The sequence below is a fragment of the Pelodiscus sinensis genome, chromosome 1, assembly GCF_052426305.1.
Source record: "Pelodiscus sinensis isolate ZL-2025 chromosome 1, ASM5242630v1, whole genome shotgun sequence".
In the NCBI taxonomy this organism is placed as follows: Eukaryota; Metazoa; Chordata; order Testudines; family Trionychidae; genus Pelodiscus; species Pelodiscus sinensis.
The window spans coordinates 290,762,461-290,779,803 of NC_143052.1; the positions used below are offsets into that span (position 1 = coordinate 290,762,461).

At 40.9% G+C, this 17,343-nt stretch overlaps 1 protein-coding gene across 10 annotated transcripts in view; it reads right to left on the minus strand.

The window, feature by feature from the left end:
• The window catches only part of ENOX1 (ecto-NOX disulfide-thiol exchanger 1), a 549,328-nt gene that overhangs the window by 441,996 nt on the left and 89,989 nt on the right, over positions 1-17,343 (minus strand). For 8 of the 10 annotated variants that reach the window (XM_075918965.2, XM_089775466.1, XM_014574205.4 and 5 more), the window contains exon 2: positions 4,335-4,407. The gene's annotated coding sequence lies outside the window, so the exon portion shown is untranslated. Of the gene's footprint in view, positions 1-4,334; positions 4,408-4,819; positions 4,931-17,343 lie in introns of those variants that run through there. The other 2 variants (XM_089775465.1, XM_089775467.1) reach the window with 1 other exon arrangement.

The window sequence follows — 17,343 nt, forward strand, 5'->3', positions numbered from 1 at the left end:
GTGGGGGAGGGGCCTCTGCAGCCAGGTAACCCTGGCTGGGCCCTGTAGGTTCAGTGCGGGGCTGCCTCGCCCCGTCACACACCTCTTCAGGGGCTTACAGTACAGATTTTTGTCTCAAATAACCTGTCTAAGGCCTGCCTCCCACCCATTTTCATTTCCCCACACCCTTCTCCCCTGTCCTCGTTCTGCCACCCTCCTCCCCAATGCACATATTAAGTCCTGTGTTTGGCTCCTCACCACATGATTGTGATGTTACACCCCATATTCTTCATAGGAATATTATTTTAACATGAATATGGCATAACTAAGAAATATTTTATGCAAGATGAGTCATGTGAGATATCATTGGAAAAGTTATGATTTACTGAATGTGATTATCCAATTTTATGTTGTATTGTGTATCTAAAGGTAGGAATATGGACTATGTAACAATTACAACTGGGTGTGTATTTGGGAGACAACCACCAGACAACAGACAATAAGCTATATGGGCCAGTGGGAAGAAACAGCAAGACTGTGAAGATACTAAACTCTCTCCTTCCTGAGAGGTGCCCTGGGACATAGCTGTAATACTATTAGGTAAGGTGGTCCTCTCACTTGATACTAACCATTATCTTAGACGTCTTGTAATTTTTTCTTAAAAGGAGAGGGGATTCAAGTTCAGGAAACAAAAGATTCCTGCCTTACGTAAATCTTATTTTATGGGATGTGAGGATGGCTAACAAGTTCAACTCCATTGCCCATTTGCCTAAGAAGAAAGATTGCTGAATACATCAAAAGGAAAGTAGGAGTCCAGACTGAGCAAGGGATCCAAAAACTCCAAGCTACAGAAACCTTAGAACATTATTCTAAAATAACATTTAGAATAAGAAATTACATTTTATAACTTGGTTCTGGAGTGTATTAAGCTTAGCTTGCATATTTTGTTTTATTTGTTCAATAATCTGATTTGCTCTGTTTGTTATTTCTTATATTCACTTATAATCTAATCTTTCTAGTTAACACATTTGTTTTATTATTAAACTCACTTTGTGCAACTCATAGTGTGGCGGGTAAGAGGCTGTGCATACCTTCCTCCACATTGAGGGAGGGGTGGATTTTATAACATACCTTTAGGTTTGCACTCCAGGGGAGGTAGGCCCCAAGTGCTGGGATAAATCCCTTAAGATGAGTCTTCACAGAGTTGATCTCAGTGTCTGTGTCTTTTTCCTACTGGATGAGGCCCTGCCTGTGTGCACGTCCAGACTGGCAAAACTGGCAAGCTCAGTGGTATCCCAGTACATCAGACAGTATCTTAAAGAGGGGCAATCTGTCACACTGATATAACAAACATTTTGGTTGGGGCCTGCAGACTATTCTGTTATGTTCACAGCAAACTTCCCCAGAAAATGAAAACACATTATAACAGAGACAACTTGTAGCAAGCACCATGCGTAATTAAATGTTTATTGCACAAATGTACAGATTAGAAATGTCAATGGTGGGATGTTCACCAGAGGCAGTGACACTAGCACATTCCCTTAAACTAACCAGGCAAGTGTAAAGTTGATGCATAGAAACCCCCTCAACTTTTTTTAACTGGAACATGCACAATATAATCCCTTTGGAGTACATATCTATGCAAGCAAAGAAGCAGCATGTTCTTACGCATCAAGCTCAATTTGGGCCCTCCCAATGAGTGGGTATCATACACTACTTAGATTGAGATGATTTTGACCTACATCAAATCAGCAGTTTAATTTCTAGCTCTAGAAAAAAAAAGAGCTATTTTTTCAGGATTTTTATCTCCACAACCCTTACTTTATATGATCCCAAATTTGGATCATTATCTCTATCCTGAACCCTCCTGAACAGCACCAAATTTCAAAAGACTCTGATAATGCATGTCAAGTTTACAGGACTTAGAAAGGTCTAGGTTTAAAGAAAAGTGTCAAGGAACCTTAACAATAGAGACACTCCTGCACCTCTACAACACTTACTAAAACAAACAGCTTTTTAAATACATCTTCTTCCCGACTTACGAACCGGTTACGGACCAAGCAATTGGTCATAACTCGGTTCATTTGTAAGTCGGACCCCATTGAGTTACACACGACCATGCTGTTCGAAAGTGCGGACCATGTTCGTAACTCGGAGTCTGCCATTTACGACAGCTTTGGTCGCAACTCGGGGACTGGCTGTATACATTTATTCAGACTCTTAAATTTTACATTTTTTAATGTTTTTACATATGTTTTCATGGTAAATGTTGCATATCTTGTTTAAATAGATGACTAAGTTTTACTTGCAATTTCTGTCAAGCTCTCTTAAGACAGAAATTGAAATTTAATTAAAATGCACAAAATAGCATTTTAATTAATTAAATTAACTACATTCAGTGTGCTGGATACATAAGGAGAAATGTTTATCAAAACATGATATGTATTTTAAATGGACCTACTTTAAAAAACAGTTTATTTATCTTTCAAAGCCACTATTCTGTAGTTAGTGAATTGAAATGATTGTTTCTGATCACCTTGTGTTTCAAGATTTTAAAATTAGTAGATATCATCTTCTTACAGCTAAATTTTATCCACATATTGGAAGAGGAAAAACAGGCTTTCTTGCTTTTGTCCAAGTCACTGCTGGTTTCTTAACTTTGAAAGAACTAATGACTGACCTGAATCAGTTAAATACAATGAAAAGCACAAAATATTCCCAGTACCTTCAGAAGAGGTTACTGCTGTTCAAAGTCTATTTAACACTTCAACAAAGTGATTTCAAATGACTTCCACAAGTTCAGTGGTTTGTGTTTCTTTAAAATTTGGCACAAAATACGTACTGCTTAATATTATGTTTAATTTAAATCATGTTATTACATTAAAGTAAGTTTAGACCTTAATATAGGCTGTAAATTTCAGATTTAGTTGTACGTATTTAATAAACAAAAATATTAAATTTAAATAAACAAATCTAATTTAATTTACATATAAAAATTATTTGTATTTAAAAAATCATATTTTTATCCTTCTGAAAATGTAAATAATGAAACTTCTCCAACTTTTCAAAATATACTAAAATCTACAAATGAAACTTACAAATACATTTCATCAAACATTTTGGGGTGGGCTTCATCACTGCAGAAATCAATCACTATACAACATGCACTGTCCTTGTGTGACTTTTTGTCTGGAAAGTGTTAGTTGAGATAGGCTATGATTTAAGCAGGAGGTTGGACTAGATGATCTCCTGAAGTCTCTTCCAACCATAATTTTCTAAGTTTCTATGACTTACTCTTTATCACATTTTACATTCCAGACTTCTCCCTCATTGTTATCCTGTCCATTGTAAATCATCCTCTGGATGTTCCCTCCTTATTATAGCTAGTACAGATATTCTGTTTCTAGCCTGCTAATCCATTTACCTTCCTTAGCCTGTCCCCCCAAAAATAAGACCTTACCCATGTCCAATTATTCATGTCAAGACCTTAGTTTTATTTTATAAGAACAATCCTTCCTTTCCCATTGTAAATCTTGTAAGCTCCTCATACAGATCAAATAAAGCGTTTGTCAAATCCATATATTTGAAAAACCGTTTCCTCTTCAGATATTAAATAGGAAGATTGTCTAATTCTGAAAATCCTTTTGGATGAATAAACTCTTCTACATCTTCTTGTTTCATATTCTTCATCTCCAGTATCAAAGCAACATTTTCAAGTGTCACAAGGTGTGATCCAACTTTTAAGACCTGAGTAATTCGAAATCATCTAATACTTGTTTAATTATATGAATATACATATTTTTGAAACTGCCTACGCATTCCTCACAGGCATTCTCGGAGAAATCAAGGCCACATTAAAGTCAATGGGAGTTTTGTCATTAACTTCAGTGGGGCCAGGATTTCACCCTCTATAGATCCGAATCTACAAACATTTACTCATATGTTTAATGTTATTACCTTGAATAATTCCAGTTGCAATAAACAAGAATACTTGTATAAACCAAGTTAAGTTAGTATTCAGAAGATTGGGGTTAAAATGCAGGACTATATCTTAACTCCACTGCCTAGACACTCATTCACACGCACAACTGCATCTGCTTTTACATTAAACTTGTACAATTTTCTCTCTAAACAACTGTGCACATCTTGCAGATCTTTATTTTCCCATACAAAAACTAAATACATTACTGAAAATTTAGCATCCATACAAAGACCTACCATATTACTCCATTAATGACAAACTGAGATTTTTTTCGGGGCATTTAAGAAGTCCAATATTACAACAAATAATCATAAAAGCTTAGATCAATAACCAACTCATTTAAGACCAAATCTGGAGTTATTCTATACAGTACCTGTTTGTAGTATATCTTCACCAAGTTTGTAGAAGCATGTATCCAAAGACTGTTTAAGTTCCGTGACCAAGATCTGCAAAGAAAAACCAAAGACATTGAAAATATCTCACTGAAAGTAAACAGTTTGGACACAAATGCAGAACAAAATCATTCTGATAAACTTTCATTTGGAAATAAGTTTCAAATATTGTCGTATATTGCTATGTGTACAACAATGCATGTTGTGTGAGATAACAATGATGACTAGTAGAATAATCTACTAAGTATTAAATGTAAGACATATACAATATAATAAAGCTTTTTAAGTTTGCTTGTAGGAATTCAAAAATAGTACATGATCGTTTCAGCAAACAGCAAGTTATAGAAGAATACTTTTATTACAACTGTCTGTAATGATAGAACAAAACCAATGCATTCAGTATGTAAAATGGCTAGTGGTATGGCAGAAGATAAAAAGCTATTTAAAAACCTACAAACTGACATACTTTTAAGCCACATTCTGTGTTTTGATTTGCAGCAGAACAGCATCATGAATTGGAGAACTGTGCATCAATCAAGGGCATCGTTTTAGTTGTCATTTTATCTATAAAAAAGGTTTAAAAATGGCAATTTGATTATGGATTCCAAAATCTGGCTCCAAATATTTTTGTCCCTAAAGCAGATACATGTTCAGGCATGTGCCTGTGTATAGCACTTACTCACAATTAGTATCTAGAGTCTCTATACATTCTCCTGGTGATTCTGACCTAGCAATACAGCTATAAGCACTGTGCAATGCATAATCCATTTGACAAAACAAATTAGTTTTACTATCCAGTTGCTGAAGAAACAAATAAAAGAAAAGACCAAACAGTTAGAAGTGGAAGATGTGGGAGAAAAAAGGAAATAAACAAACAAGAAGACTTAACTGACATGGAAAGAAACAGAAAAAGACAACGCAGAAAAGATTAATACAGGCAGTCCCTGGGTTACGTACAAGATAGGGACTGTACGTTTGTTCTTAAGTTGAATTTGTATGTAAGTCGGAACTGGCTTCCAGATTCAGCCACTGCTGAAACTGACCAGCGGCTGACTACAGGAAGCCCGAGGCAGAGTTGCTCTGCCCTGGGCTGCCTGGAATCAGCCGCTGATCAGTTTAAACAGCAGCTGAATCTGGACGCCTAGGACAGAGCAGCTGGGGCGCTGCCGGGTAGGTCACCGCAAGGGCGGCGCTGCGGGGACCAACTGGGCAGCACCCCAGCTGCTCTGCCCCAGGTGTCCCCAAGTCAGCCGCTGCTGAAACTGATCAGCGGCTGATTCCAGGCAGCCCACGGCAGAGCAACTCTGCCTCGGGCTTCCTGTAGTCAGCCGCTGGTCAGTTTCAGCAGTGGCTGAATCTGGAAGCCAGTTCTGACTTACATACAAATTCAACTTAAGAGCAGCTGGGGTGCTGCCTGGTAGGTCCAGTAGCGCCGAGGAGCGGCGCTGCAGGACCAACCCAGCAGCCCCAGCTGCTCTACCCCAGGCAGGAAAAGCCTGGTCTGCTGGGGGGCGCACTAGCTGTGCCCCCCAGCAGACCAGGGAAACCCGGACGGCGGGACCGCAGAGATGCGCCGCGGTCCCACCCGCATCCTCCCCAGCTTTGCTCCGTGTCTCCCTGGTCTGCTGGGGGGTCTCCAGGAAGACGAGGAGCAAAGCCGCGGAGGGGCTTGGGCAGCGGGGCAGCCCAGGCGCTTCTGGGCTGTCCCGCTGCCAGCTTCCCCTGAGGCTTTGCAAAGCCCAGCCCCTCCGTGGCTTTGCAAAGCCTCGGCGGAAGCCGGCAGCGGGACAGCCCAGAAGCACCTGGGCTGCCCCGCTGCCCGAGCCCCTCCACGGCTTTGCTCCGCTTCTTCCTGGTCTGCAGACAGGGAAACACGGAGCAGCTTTTCTCGCCCCGGAGTACACGGGCAGCAGGACCGCGAGGTCCCGCAGTCCGTGTCCTCCGGGGCGAGAAAAGCCCCATTTGTAACTGCGGATCCGACATAAGTCGGATCCGCATAAGTTGGGGACTGCCTGTAGTTCAAGTGCCACACTGAGGTATAAATGGTCCTTCTTCTGTACCACTATTGACACTGTGGTTGCATATATTTTGCTCTAGATTTTCTGGGGGCGTATCCCAGGATTCTTAGTGCCTTGCTAAATTAAGCCTCTGTGGGAATGGTTGGTGTATTATGGAAAAACTTGTCTGTCCTTCCTGGGCCTCTGTTCAGAATTGTTCTTAGCTAATGAAATTAGCAATTAGCCTTGACAGTCCCAGGACATTAGAAAAGTAGGTGGGTGTGGTAATATCTTTTATTGGACCAACTTCTGTTGGTGAGAGAGCTTTCAAATTATGCAGAGCTCTTTTTCAGGTCTGGAAAAATACCCCGAGGGTCACAGATAAATGGATAATTTATCACAGGTAGTTAACATATATTCTAAAGTAGCTCATTGACATCTCTACAGTCACAGGACAAAAGGGGAGTTAGTGCATAACCCATTGTTGTAATGAAGCATAAATCCAGTGTCTTTATTAAGATCATGATTTTAATGTCTAACAAAGTTATGAATTTAAGTTCCCAGGCTCATCTTTTGAAAGTATTGTGCAAGTTTCCATTGAGGATGAAAATAAATCAGAGAAAGAGATCACTTTGCAAAAAGTGTTCACCCACAGGAAATAGGGTGTTTTTATTTATTATCATTTCTTATGTGACTTTGTTTGAGAGCACAGTGATTGTCTATTTTGACCCACATAGGGGTTATCGGGACATTCTGTGCTCTGGATCAGATATGCCACATGTGATAGGCATGTGTAGGGCCCCTGGATTTTGAAAGGCATGTTATGGGGGGAAAGGGTATAGCATTTACTAGAGGCACTTCCAGCTCTTCACACTTCTTTCTGTTCCAGCTGATGCCAAGTCATGGACCCAGCACTATTAGGCTGTGTCCAGACTCCATGCCTCCGTCGACGGAGGCATGTAGATTAGCCAGCTCGGAAGAGGGAAATGAAGCCGCGATTAAAATAATCGCGGCTTCATTTAAATTTAAATGGCTGCCCCGATCTGCCGATCAGCTGTTTGTCGGCAGATCGGGAGAGTCTGGACGCGATGCCCCGACAAAGAAGCCTTTCTTCATCGACACAGGTAAACCTGGTTTCATGAGGCTTACCTGTGTCGATGAAGAAAGGCTTCTTTGTCGGGGCATCGCGTCCAGACTCTCCCGATCTGCCGACAAACAGCTGATCGGCAGATCGGGGCAGCCATTTAAATTTAAATGAAGCCGCGATTATTTTAATCGCGGCTTCATTTCCCTCTTCCGAGCTGGCTAATCTACATGCCTCCGTCGACGGAGGCATGGAGTCTGGACACAGCCTTAGATGAGCTGTTTCTACTTGCAACTGAACTGTTTTTCCAACAGGGTCCAGAAGACCGTGCGTGACATTTTAGCTATATTTCCTGAATGGAAGGTGGTGAGAAGACTGAAGAGAGCTCATTCGTGGCAGAAAGGAGTTATCTGCTGCATGCTGCAATTGTTGTGGTTTCCTATACCTAGACTAGTGCTTCTGGTGTAGGACAACTAGCACAGTGTGGTGGAATCATATTTTCAGGCAAACCTGGAATTACTAGCAGTTGCTTCAGAATTTTCCCATGAAAAACACTGCCTTTGTGGATCTGGAGAGCTTAACTTGACCAACCTTCCAGTGCCAGGATTGCAACTGAAGGAGGCCGTACCAATCCAGCAGCAAATTGTTATTGTCACCTGGAAGCTGGCTACTCAAAATTGCTACAGGTGGGTAGAAAATCAGTTTACTACAAATAAGAAAACTGTCAATTCCCATATGTAGAAATTTCAGGCCAATATGTCTGAAAAAAATAACCAGTCTTCATATTATCATAGGGTGTGTCTAGACTACATGGTCTGTCGACGGAGCCACGTAAATGAGTTTACTAGTCATAGCAAAATGAAGCGGCAATTTACATCAAAATGGCCGCCGCGCTGTGCCGATCAGTTGATTGTCGGCACAGCGCGGTAGTCTAGACGGGGATCAGCCGACCCCAGCACCCTTTGTCCTCAGATCCTGTAAGCCTCACTGCACGAGGCATAAAGGATCTGACGACTAAGGGTTCTGGGGCTGGCTTATCCCCGTCTAGACTACCGCGCTGTGCTGACAATCAGCTGATCGGCACAGCACAGTGGCCATTTTGATGTAAATCGCCTGTTCATTTTGCTATGTCTAGTAAACTCATCTATGTGGCTCCGTCGACGGAGACATATAGTCTAGACACACCTATAGAATACTAGAGCTAGAAGGGACCTTGAAAGGTCATTTAGTCCAGTCAGAGATCATTAAGTTCAGTCATTAAGTCCAGCCAAGATTTATTTTTTTAAAATTAATTCTCTGGATCTTATAGTGGTGAACATTACCTTCAAAATGTGTACTGGATGTAAGACACCACAATAAAGTCAAATAAATCTGCAGACAGCCTGAAACAATAGCTCTGAGGGAGGTGAACCTAAATGGGTGTTAACAATGAAGTTCCATTATGACAATTTAAATATCAACATTATGAACTATTTTGCTGCTGAAATAGTTGCACTACTGAAAGCAATCAAGAAATAAATGGAACAATCATATACGCACAGCACACAGCATCTTATTCCACCCAGATAATTGGTGAGCCTGAAAAGGGCTGCTCTTTCCTGGTACTCTACTGCAAAAGTGACAGAAAACTACATGAAGATTCCATTATTTAGATGCAGAGAACAGCATAAGGAAATAAACTCTTCTTTCTCACCCCAGTTCAATTCTGGATCCTGGTACCAAGTAGAATTTATTTTTGAAGTGGTTATTCATTAGGCTATCCTGAAAAGCACATGCAGATATAAAATGAGCTGGGAAAAGTATTTATTTATAATACTTTTCTTTCTTTAGTGTCACTAACTGCCGTTTTTACAAACAAATCATGCCTTTCACAGTTGTCCCTTATTCTGCCAACACCAAAAATCCTCCCACAGTTATTCACATTTGCTTCATAAGGGAGAAGCTTTGGATGTGGTATACTTACATTTTAGTAAGGCATTTGACATGGTCTCGCATTATCTTCTTATCAATAAACTAGGGCAGTACAACATACATGGGGCTATTATAAGGCGGGTGCATAACTGACTGGATAACCGTTCTCAGAGAGTAGTTATTAATGGTTCGCAATCATGCTGGAAAGGCTTAACAAGTTGGGTTCTGCAAGGGTCTGTTTTGGGACCAGTTCTATTCAATATCTTCATCAATGATTTAGATGATAGAGAGTACAATTATTAAGTTTGCAGATGATAATAAGCTGGTAGGGGCTGCAAGTGCTTTGGAGGTAAGGGTCAAAATTCAAAATGATTTGGACAGACTAGAGAAACGGTCTGAGATAAAAAGGATGAAGTTTAATAAGGACAAATGCAAAGTACTCCACTTACGAAAGACCAGTCAGTTTCACTCATACAGAATGGGAAGTGACTATCTAGGAAGGAGTACTGCTGAAAGAGATTTAGGGGTCATAGTGGGCCAGAAGCTAAATATGAGTCTACAGTGTTACACTGCTGCAGAAAAAGCAAACATGATTCTGGGATGTATTAACAGGAGTGTTGTAAGCAAGACACAAAAAGTCATTCTGCTCTACTCTGCACTGAGTAGGCCTCAATTGGAGTACTGAGTGCAGTTCTGGGCACCACATTTCAAGAAAGATATGGAGCAATTAGAGAAAGTCCAGAGAAGAGCCACAAAAGTGATTAAAGTTTTAGAAAATATGACATATGAGGGAAGACTGAAAGAACTGGGCTTATTTAGTTTAGAAGAGAAAACAGAGAAGGGGCATGATAGCAGTTTTTAAGTATCTGAAAGGGTGTTACAAGAAAGAGAGAGAAAAAATGTTCTCCTTGGCCTCTGAGGAAATGACAAGAAGAAATTGGCTTAAATTGAAGCAAGGGAGGTGTAGGTTGGACATTAGGAAAAAAGTCCTTACTGTCAGGGTGGTGAAACACTGGAATAAAGTTGCCGAGGGAGGTTGTGGAATCTCCATCACTAGAGATATTTAAGAGCAGGTTGAATAGACATCTATCAGGGATGATCTAGACAGTACTTGGTCCTGCCATGAGGGCAGGGGACTGGACTCAATGACCTCTTAAAGGCTCTTCCAGTTCTAATATTCTATGATTCATTGATCAATACTGAGAAACTAAAGGACAAAAGCATGATATAACAGATTGCTCTGTGTAAAGACACAATACAGTGCACACACACACACAAATCATCAAATGCCCGTCAGTAAGTCTTACAAAGTACAGCTTAATGAATGTATGCAAATTGCTGTTATATACAAAATGTCTGGTACCACTTCAACAAGTAATGCGCTTATGAAGAACTCTACAGAGAATGGTAAGACACATCAATCTAATTTGTCTTTGAAATAAAGGGATTTGGTTTCCTCAAGATAATTTCAATTTTTTTTAATGCCTGGTGGAGCGACAGTAAAACATTATATACAATGAAACACTTCAGACTCTGGAAGCCCGGATTATTAAATTGAAAAAAATGCAGCAATAGATATACTGGAAATACACTGTTACATGCTGGTAGACTTCAATCTTTTCCATAGTTGTTTTGACATCTTGGCATTTTTAAAAATCATTTCTTCCAACCCTGCTGTGTACAAACACTCACTATTTTTCACAGTAACCTTAAATAAGCTTTACCAGCATTGAAGTCAGAATTTAAAGTAAGGCTCGGATTCACATTGTATTGGGGTTCTTAACGTTTACACTGACAAGTGCATTAAAAATGGTCAGAAGCCCAATTTGCAATTGCCTTTGTTTCTGAATAGTAGACATTAGAACTGGATAATTTCCCTCCACTCCCCCACCCAAAAACCAGTTCTTTCTGTGAAAAATGGCTTTTCAGTCAACATTTTCCAGATTTGCATAATTAAAAAACAAAACATGAAAAAAAACGGGAAATGTTTTTCATTTTTGAAAACTGAACACTTACTAAAAACTCTCTTTGGAAACCATAATGTATTGGTTTTCAGTGTCAATATTCTGTACCTCCACCCCCCAAAATTGTGGCATATGTTGAGGGGAAAGATTAACTTCTGATGAAAAATAATTACTATTTCTCAACCAGTCCTGCCATCTATGCAACAGAAATGTATACCATATTCTTTACATTTAGCATCTAAATATCAGCAACAGTGATATATCTGAGAAATTAGTATAAAGACCCCAGCATGTCCCCATTGACTATGGTAGCCACCATGAGCACTGTATGCTGAAAGTGGTAGTCTCTCCAGGCCACATCTCTATAGGGAAGAGAAGGTCATCTGGGTAGAACTCTGTTGACTGCAATTGGCCAATAGGCTGCACATGGAATGAAAGGCTAGACTAGGGGGTTTCCACTCACTGCTTTATAATAAGAGTTCTCAAAAGCAAGTTTATCATATTTTTGGGAAAGCAAATAGAAGAGATTGTGACAAAGCTACTGCAGCAGCAACTGAAAGCTACAGGTTTCCTGGATTCTGATTTTAGATTTGTGTATGGGACAGACAAAGCACTTTCTTCTGAGGATTTCGCAGAGTTGGACAAGCCCCAAAGATGACTGTGCCAATTCTTTTAGATGCTGCTTATGAGGGCTGGGAAAACCCAAACATTTGGACAGAGGTTATCATCCTCTACAGAATAATCAAGGCTTTCATATGAAAGAGAAAAGTTTCTACTGCTAGAATTGTGAAGAAAAACCCCCCAATAATAAACAATTGTAAGGTTATGAATATGAGCATCAAGATCAGTACATTATTGGAACTGAAAACAAATAGATTTTGTCTGATACGTGTCTTTACCTAACAATTATCAGGCCATCCTTTACCCATTTCATACTACTGTAGAAGTAATTACCATAGCTTACAGACATAGATTTTACTGATCTCATTAGGAAAAATGACTACATTGGCAGTATTCAATATAAAACTTTTGCATCTCTGAATCAGAGGATCTGGATCAGCAGCAGGAATGAAATAAACTCTTCATAATAGGAAGCTTAGCTTGAAATGGAATATCAAAAAATCAGTAGGATCACCTCACTTTCCCAATAAGAAGCATTAATTTGTACAACCTTTGCATTTCTTTTACATTGAATATTCAGGTAGTATGACAGACATAATAGAAAATGACATTTATGTCTCTATAAGTAAACACATACTAGAATGATTTTTTGTAACATTAATCTAAAATTGTTTTTTTAATTATTTACACCATGGAAATCTCAGCTGACAAGCAAGCATTAACTTCTTAAATAATCTGTTAACAAAGGTAGCCATTATAATACTTAGATCTCATTTCACTTTCAAATACAAATGCTGGTGGCTCCCCTTGGCTTCAGAGAGTCCCATGCACACAAAGCCAAAGTCTAAAATATATATATATAAAAGAATATGCCGAGTTTTCATATGCTATGTACCAGAACACACCTATTTTTTCAGACTTTCCATGCTATTGCCATCTTTCTAACCTAAGCCTGAAGTACACCAAAATTTCCTTTTTTTTTTAACTCTACCCTTCATCTACATCAAGAGGAACAGGTTTATGTTTGATGTAATTAATAAAAACATATTAAGGAAACTCAGTCTCTCCCACCTCCGCTCTTATCCTCTGAACCCAGATAAAATTACACTAATTACCATGAATTAAATGAAACATCCTGACTAGGAAGAGGGAGGAAAAGATAACAGCTAGCAGTCTGTCTTCTTAAAGTTCTTCAAGATGCAATGTCTAATAGACTTTAGAAGAGTCTGTATAGATAACTTCAGCTTCAGTATATCAACATAGCTTCAATAAAATATATTAGCCTGTGCCAAGTATTAGAGGGATAGCCATGTTAGTCTGGATCTGCAAAAGCAACAAGGAGTCCTGTAGGACTTTATAGACTAACAGATAAGTATTGGAGCATAAGTTTTCGTGGGCAAAGACCCACTTCGTCAGATGCATGTAGTGGAAATATCCAGAGGCAGGTATAAATATGCAGGCCAGAATCAGGCTACAGATAACGAGGTTAATTCAATCAGGGAGGATGAGGCCCACTTCTAGCAGCTGACATGGAGGTGTGAATTCCAAGAGAGAAGCTTCTTTTGTAGTTAGGTAGCCATTTACAGTCTTTGTTTAATCCTGAGCTGATGGTGTCAAACTTGCAGATGAACTGTAGCTCAGCATAGTGATAGAAATGTAGCCCTGTTAGTCTGGGGTAGCTGAAGCAAAATGCAGGACAATGTAGCACTTTAAAGACTAACAAGATGGTTTATTAGATGATGAGCTTTTGTGGGCCAGACCCACTTCCTCAGATCAAATAGTGGAAGAAAATAGTCACAACCATATATACCAAAGGATACAATTAAAAAAATGAACACATATGAAAAGGACATGTGATTTCTCCTTTTCATATGTGTTCATTTTTTTAAATTGTATCCTTTGGTATATATGGTTGTGACTATTTTCTTCCACTATTTGATCTGAGGAAGTGGGTCTGGCCCATGAAAGCTCATCATCTAATAAACCATCTTGTTAGTCTTTAAAGTGCTACATTGTCCTACATTTTGCTGTAGCTCAGCAGTCTCTGAAGTCTGGTCTTGAAGTTTTTTTGCTGCAGGATGGCTACCTGTAGATCTGCTATTGTGTGTCCAGGGAGACTGAAGTGTTCTCTTACAGGTTTTTGTATATTGCCATTCCTAATATCTGATTTGTGTCCATTTATTCTTTTACATAGGGACTGTCCACTTTGGCCGATGTATATAGCAGAGGGGCATTGTTGGTACATGATGATGTATATTCAATTGGTAGATGTGCAGGTGAATGAACCAGAAATGGTGTGGCTGATCTGGTTAGGTCTTGTGATGGTGTTGCTGGTATAGATATGTAGGCAGAGTTGGTACCGAGGTTTGTTGCATGGATTGGTTCTTGAGTTAGAGTTACTATGGTGCAGTGTATAGTTGCTGGTGAGAATATGCTTCGGGTTGGCGGGTTGTCTGTGGGCGAGGACTGGCCTGCCTCCCAAGGCCTGTGAAAGTGAGGGATCATGTCCAGGATGGGTTGTAGATCACTGATGAGGCGTTGGAGAGGTTTTAGCTGAGGACTGTAGGGCTGTGTCCAGACTCCATGCCTCCGTCGACGGAGGCATGTAGATTAGCCAGATCGGAAGAGGGAAATGAAGCCGCGATTAAAATAATCGCGGCTTCATTTTAAATTTAAATGGCTGCCCAGATCTGCCGATCAGCTGTTTGTCGGCAGATCGGGAGAGTCTGGACGCGATGCCCCGACAAAGAAGCCTTTCTTCATCGACACAGGTAAACCTGGTTTCACGAGGCTTACCTGTGTCGATGAAGAAAGGCTTCTTTGTCGGGGCATCGCGTCCAGACTCTCCCGATCTGCCGACAAACAGCTGATCGGCAGATCGGGGCAGCCATTTAAATTTAAATGAAGCCGCGATTATTTTAATCGCGGCTTCATTTCCCTCTTCCGATCTGGCTAATCTACATGCCTCCGTCGACGGAGGCATGGAGTCTGGACACAGCCTAGGTGATGGCCAGTGGGGTTCTGTTGGTTTCTTTCCTGGGCTTGTCCCGCAGCAGGAGGCTTCTGGGTACACATCTGGCTCTGTTAACCTGTTTCCTTACTTCCTCATATGGGTATCTCAGTTTCAAGAATGCTTGGTGAAGATCTTGTAGGTGTTGGTCTCTGTGTGAGGGGTTGGAGCAAATGCGGTTGTACCTCAGTGCTTGCCTGTAGACAATGGATTGTGTGGTGTGTCTGGGATGGAAGCCTCAGAAACAACTCTGACCTTATAATCAAAGAGGCTGATAAAGGAGGTGCTGTTCTCATCATGAACAGGTCTGAGTACCAAAAGGAAGCTGTTAGACAACTCTCCGATACCAAATTCTACAGGTCACTTCCCTCAGATCCCACTGAGGAATACACTAAGAAACTGCACCATGTGTTCTGGACACTCCCCACACAACAGGAACAAATCAACACACCCTTAGAGCCCCGACCGGGGTTATTCTATCTACTACCCAAGATCCACAAACCTGGAAATCCTGGATGCCCCATCATCTCAGGCATTGGCATTCTCACTGAAGGACTGTCTGGATATGTGGACTCTCTATTCAGACCCTACGCCGCCAGCACTCCCAGCTATCTCCGTGACACCACTGATTTCCTGAGAAAACTACAGTCCATTGATGAACTTCCAGAAAACACCATCCTAGCCACCATGGATGTAGATGACTCGCATGACTGGAGCACTGTCATGGAACGGTATAAACTGTTCAGGAAGAACAGGCAGGGGGGAAAAGGAGGAGGAGTGGCACTGTATGTGATAGAGCAGTATGATTCCTCAGAACTCCAGTATATAGAGGGAGAAAAGCCTATTGAGAGTCTATGGGTCAAGTTTAGAGGTGTAAGCAACAGCAATGATGTTGTGGTTGGTGTTTGCTACAGACCACCGAATCAGGTGGATGAGGTAGATGAGGCTTTCTTTGGACAACTGAGAGAAGTTTCCAGATCACAGGCCCTGGCTCTCATGGGGGAATTTAATCACCCTGACATCTGTTGGCAGACCAATACGGCAGTACACAGACAATCCAGGAAGTTTTTAGAGAATGTTAGGGATAATTTCTTGGTACAAGTACTGCAGGATCCGACCAGAGGCTGTGCACAGCTTGACCTGCTGCTCACAAACAGGGAGGAGCTAATAGGGGAAGTAGAGGTGGGTGACAACATGGGAAACAGTGATCATGAGAGGGTAGATTTCAGGATCCTGACCAAAGGAAGAAAAGAGAATTGTAAAATACACACCTTGAATTTCAAAAAAGCAGATTTCGACTCCCTCAGAGACCTGATGGGCAGAATCCTCTGGGATACTAACATGAAGGAGAAAGGAGCCCAAGAGAACTGACAGTATTTTAAAGAGGCCTTATTGAAGGCACGTAAAAAACCCATTCCAATGCGTAGCAAGAGAAGTAAATATGGTAGGAGACCAGATTGGCTCACCAGGGAAATCCTTGGTGAACTTAAGCACAAAAAGGGAGCTTACAAAAAGTGGAAACTTGGACAGATGACTAGGGAGGGGTATAAATGTATAGCTCGAGAATGCAGGGGAGTTATCAGGAAGGCAAAAGCGCAATTGGAATTGCAACTCACAAGGGATGTGAAGGATAACAAGAATGGTTTCTACAGGCATGTTAGCAAGAAGAAGGTGATCAGAGAGGGTGTGGGGCCCCTACTGGATGAGGGTGGTAACCTAGTGACAGATGATGTAGGGAAAGCTGAAGTACTCAATGCTTTCTTTCCCTCTGTCTTCACGGACAAGGTCAGTTCGCAGACTAATGTGCTAATTGACACACTATGGGACAAATGTGGACAGCCCTTGCTGGGGAAAGAACAGGTTAGGAACTATTTAGAAAAGCTAAACGTACATAAATCCATGGGTCTGGACTTAATACATCCAAGGGTACTGAGGGAGTTGGCAAATGTCATTGAGGAGCCTTTGGCCATTATCTTTGAAAAGTCTTGGAGATCAAGAGAGATCCCGGATGACTGGAAAAAGGCAAATGCAGTGCCCATTTTTAAGAAAGGGAACAAGGACAATCCAAGGAACAATAGGCCGGTCAGTCTTATCTCAGTCCTTGGAAAAATCATGGAGGGAATCCTCAAGGAATCCATTCTGAAGCACTTGGAAGAAAGGAAGGTGATCAGGAATAGTCAGCATGGATTCATGAAGGACAAGTTGTGCCTGACGAATGTGATTAACTTCTATGATGAGGTAACTGGCTCTGTGGATATGGGGAAGTCAGTGGATGTTATATACCTTGACTTTAGCAAGGCTTTTGATATGGTCTCCCACAATATTCTTGCCAGCAAGTTAAGGGAATGTGGATTGGATAAATGGACGGTAAGATGGATAGAAAGCTGGCTGGAAAGTCGGGCC